The 5,369-nt window shown below is 36.9% G+C and overlaps 1 pseudogene; it reads left to right on the plus strand.

Moving 5' to 3' along the window:
* Nucleotides 1-666: 666 nt before the first annotated feature.
* LOC122296695 lies at nucleotides 667-2,231 on the plus strand (annotated as a pseudogene).
* Nucleotides 2,232-5,369: the final 3,138 nt, after the last annotated feature.

Raw genomic sequence — 5,369 nt, forward strand, 5'->3', positions numbered from 1 at the left:
ATTGTCTATTTATTTATTATATAATAATAAATAATTTAATTATTAATATAGTAATAAATAATTCACATCAACTCTCTACATCAAATTTTCTTGGTATTAAGTAAAATAAGATCTGAGATGAGAGACAAAATAAAAATAAAAAATAAAAAAAAAAAAAAAAGATAGAAGTATTGGTTCAAGTATACAGTAAATAAAAATAAGATAGTACCATTTGAGATGAGAGAGAGAAATAAGATCTGAAAATATGTGAGAGTTTTTAATATAGATTTGTTTGGTTTAAAATAAATATCAAATATGCTTTTTACTTTTCATTTACGGTAGGTCAAAGCTAAAAATTTTAGATATAAATAATCTAATGTGGCTGATTTTTTGTTTCAATAAATAAAAAATGGAATAACTTTTGAATATAGATAAACCATTAAAGATGCTCTTATAATGGCTAAAGGCTTAAGCAGCTTGAAGGAGACTCCATGGATCATGTTATCAACGTCTTCTAGTTAAGACTCCATTTGACTAGTAAAGAATCTCATTTCATCATTATCAACGTCTTCCTGATTGCGCCACTGTGAAAGCTGATTCTTATCTCATCCATGATGTCACCTTCTTTGTCCGAAAATAGTGTTTGTCTTCGTCATCGTCTAACTGGTGATAAGAATCACGAGATAGCAAGTTATCATTATCATCTTTCTTTGTTTTTGTGCACTTAACCCAACTTCACAGAGCCGCATCTCACAAACTAAGAGCTAGCCATGGCTGAAGTTGAATACGATACCATGAAACCACACGTTGCAGTCCTCCCAAGTCCCGGCATGGGTCATATTATCCCCCTCTTCGAGCTGGCCAAGTCCCTCGTCGTCCACCACAATTGCCATGTTAGCTTCCTCAATATCACCACTGAAGCATCCGCCGCTCAAACTCATCTTCTCCGCTCACCAGCCTGCACAGTATTGCCTCCTGGCCTGCAAGTCATCGACCTCCCACCTGTTGATATTTCTGCCCTTGTCAGTGAAGAAACTCTCGTCCTCACCCGACTATCTATCATCGTTCAGGAGAGCCTCAAGTCTGATCTAAAGTCGGTCCTCATTGAGCTGGGCAAGCCTCAGGCTCTAGTAATCGATTTTTTCTGTACCCAAGCATTCGAAATCTGTAGGGAGCTTTCAATTCCTACCTATACCTTTTGCACTACCTCCACTGCGTTCCTTTCCTTTTCCTTGTATCTTCCTACTCTGGACAGAGAGGTAGAATGCGAGTTCGTTGACCTCCTTTAATCAATTCAAGTACCAGATTGCGCACCAGTAAGAATTGAGGACTTGCTGGACCAAGCCCGGAATAGGAAGATTGAGGAGTACAAGTGGTTGCTGCTCCACCTTAGCCGATTGCCCATGGCAACCGGGATTTTCTCGAACTTGTGGGAGGATCTTGAACCAAAGTCGCTTAAAGCAATAAGAGAGCATTCATTCTATAAGCAAATACCCACACCACCGATTCATGCCATTGGGCCCCTTATCAAACAGGATGAAGTACCAATGACTGAAACGGATGCTGAGTGTCTTGCTTGGCTGGATAAACAACCATTAGATTCAGTTCTTTTCATAGCACTAGGCAGTGGAGGGACTTTGACAGCTGCACAACTCACTGAGTTGGCATGGGGTCTGGAGCTAAGTCGGCAACGCTTCATCTTGGTGGTGCGTAAACCGACCAATGCGTCAGCCTCTGGTACGTTCTTCAACGCGGGTGGAGATGTTAACGATCCAACGGCATATTTGCCCGAAGGTTTCCTGGAGAGGACAAAAGGAGTGGGGCTAGTGATTCCATCCTTGGCTCCACAGGTAATGGTACTCCGCCACTCATCGACCGGTGCTTTTTTATCTCACTGTGGATGGAACTCCATACTGGAGAGCATCACTCACGGTGTGCCGATGATCGCATGGCCACTTTATGCTGAACAGAGAATGAACGCGACGATACTTGTCGAAGAGGTCGGCGTGGCCGTTAAGATGGCTGCAGGGGGAGGACTAGAAAAAGGAGTTATCAAAAAGGAGGACATCGGGAGGGTGATCAGGATGGTGATGGAGGGTAATGAAGGGAAGGTGATGAGGCACAGGGCCAGAGAGCTGAAAGACGGTGCCGAGAAAGCACTGAACTTTGGTGGGTCGTCTTACAAGTCTCTTTCTTGTGTTGTTCATGAATGGAAGGCAGATATCTCAAATTCTAAATGTAATTCTCATTAACGAACTAGAGACGTTACAAAATGCATTTTGCATTTGCTAATAAGATATTTTTCATATTTGGTTGCATTTGCTAATTAATTATCAGGTTTCATTTTACATATTCTCGATATATAAATCTATTTGCAAACCTGTTTATTCGCACAGATTACACTTTTAATGTGAAAGGTCCTGTTTGGTTATATAGATGAGATGAGATATTCTAAATAGTAATGAATAAAATATTGTTATAATATAATTTTTTTAATATTAATTTTGTATTGAGATTTGAAAAAGTTAAATTGTTTGTTATATTTTGTACGATGATTTGAAAAAGTTGTAATGATGAGTTAAGATGAGATGACACTACAAGAAAAAGGGTCTTTTACAGCGCTCAAAATAGTCGGTAAAAACCCCCAAAATCGCTGGAAATACTTATTACCAGCGATTTATACTGCGCCGGCCTTTAGTCGCAATTGCATACTCACTTATAAAATTTTTCAGCGATACACAAATTTCGCTGTATATAAACAGCTATTACCAGCGATTCTAGGCGCTGCAAATCTGAAATTATTCGCCATAATATCCTTCCCTCCTATCCCAAAAATCGTTGATTAAAATCATTTACAGCGTAAGTAGATCGCTAGAAATTGTCATCAAATCGCTGCCAATAATTATAAATTATCTGCAGCGAACTAAAATGACGCTGCGTCTAGGTACGATTATTTGCAGCGTTGTGTATTACGCTGCAAAATAATTTTATTCGCAGCGATTTACAGCGCTGCAAAGTTCATTGGGGTACTGACTTTAAACAATTACCAGCGGTGTAAGTAGCGCTGAAAATAAAATATTCGTTACTGTTTCACGTTTATGCCAGCGGTGTGTGTTGCGCTGCAAGTATAATCTGAAAATCTGTTGGGATTAAAAGCAGCGGTCATGTAGCGTTGGAAATAAAGTGGCCAGCTTGTATTTTTTTTTACCAGCGCAAGGAGTGGCGCTGCAAAAAATCTCCCCAGGCTGCTGCACCTTTCGTTTGCTTATATCAAATTCTTGGGTACCTAATTGAATAGGCTGCTCCACTCACTCACAATTTCCTCAAATACTACAATACAAAAAAGCCAAAGTTAACCAAAAATATACATTCATCCAAATATAACGTGGCATTTAACAACCATACTAATCATCCAATACAACATTGTTGGCATTTTAACAACCATACTCATCCAATACTGACTACATTGTACTGAATCTTAAACCAAACAGATACATTGGCATGGTGCATTAATGGAAGGTAGTGAACTATAAAGAGGAGCAATAAAATAGTCGTTTTGTCACTGGGTACATATGGATAGTATCTTTCTCACACTCTCAATAAACACACAATAAAAATCAGGTTCAGATGCTTTTTGGAAGCTTAGATCATTATTTGTACAACTAGTTGCTGGAGCATCCACAACTGTGCTGCACTGAAAACTGTGAGGAGACATAGGTATACCCCTGCCACTCTTTTGCATCGTGCAAACCCCAAAACATATCTGTTTGTTACATAAAAATTCAAGGCCATCATTACTATAAACATTGTAATTTCAGTAAAAGCACATTATATACATATTACAATTATGGTACACAACCGCTGCATATTTACTGTCAGCATTTGGAAATAAATGACTCATTGTATACTTCAGTATTACACCAAAAGTCTTGTGGGAAGATCACTTCTGTCTACTTGCCTATAATTTCCTTATATAAACATTACACCAAACTATTAAATGCAACCATAATACTGAAATCAACCTCATGTTAGACATTTCACCAAACTGATACTTATCTCAATATCCACCTCATATTAGACATTAGAGAAATTGTATATTCAAACAAAAGAGAGTAAAAAATTCAACAGGAATCTGTTCAAAATAGGAATTGCTAACAGCAATGAACCAAAAATTTGTTAGGAGTATGTTCTGGTTGTGGTTAAAGCTTGAAGAAGTTTGATCACTCCAACCAATTACAAAACCACAATATCTAAGTCTGCTGTGTGAAGAAAATGCATTGATTAAACTGCACCTAGAATCTTGTTATAAATAAGTCCTAACCTAAAGTGATCAATATTTGGAAAGGCCTCACATTAAACGTGAGATCGATGGAGGTACTTTTAGCAAGAAACCAGCAGCTAAAAGCATAATACAAGTGCCCAGTAAGGAAGAAAATAATACTGCACCCATGTATATAGTACTAGTACTTAGATTTTATTAAGGAATTTGATCAATACAATATATAGCCATAGTCCAGTCGTATGCACATTTCTTTTTTTATTTTACAGCGCTGGTCCTTTTTATCCTTTTTGTACTAGTAATTTGCAGCTAGTCATTACTAGTACAAATAGATATATATAACTTATATATATATAACTTATAAATATATATATATAAGTTATATATATAACTTATAAATATAAAACTATTAAATGCTAGCATAACCAAGTGATGAAGCTCATGTAATATACAATAGTACTTATCTCAAAATCCACGTCATATTAGACATTCGGCAAATTGTATAAGCAAAGAAATTGAAGATAAGATCTTGTAGAGAGAATTTGGAGGTGCTTACTATGAAATGTATTTGTTTGTATAAGCAAACAAGTATCAAGATAAACCTCTTACTGTATGTCTAGAACCTGCATGAATGGAATGTTCTAGGCCGGTAGTGCATATAAACTGGGTTTTTATCTGGTTGTCCTGTCCTGTGTGCATGTTTTCAATTCTCAAACATAGCATTCATATGTTTGTATAAAAGGAAAATGCTACTGATATTTATAACTTGTCATTAATGGTATTTATTTATACTAAAATTCTTTGCATTAGGTATCTTCCATCCAATAGAAAAGTTCTAATCATGATTCCATTGGACTTTCCTTGATAACTGGATTAGTTATCTATACTTTACGTATAATTTTGTTTGAGCACACAGTTACTACTGCCTATTAGTAGTGTTATGATTGAATGGGGGATACATAGCTTAAGACATAAACTAACATATTAATAATAACACTTTGCTGTAAATGGTATTTACCAGCGTAATCACTCGAGGTAATTGACAGCTGCGCCCCAAACCCAATAACCCGCTTCGACTAACATCTGAACCTTGCGATATAGTCCTATACAT

This window comes from Carya illinoinensis, chromosome 15 (assembly GCF_018687715.1).
Source record: "Carya illinoinensis cultivar Pawnee chromosome 15, C.illinoinensisPawnee_v1, whole genome shotgun sequence".
Lineage (NCBI taxonomy): Eukaryota > Viridiplantae > Streptophyta > Magnoliopsida > Fagales > Juglandaceae > Carya > Carya illinoinensis.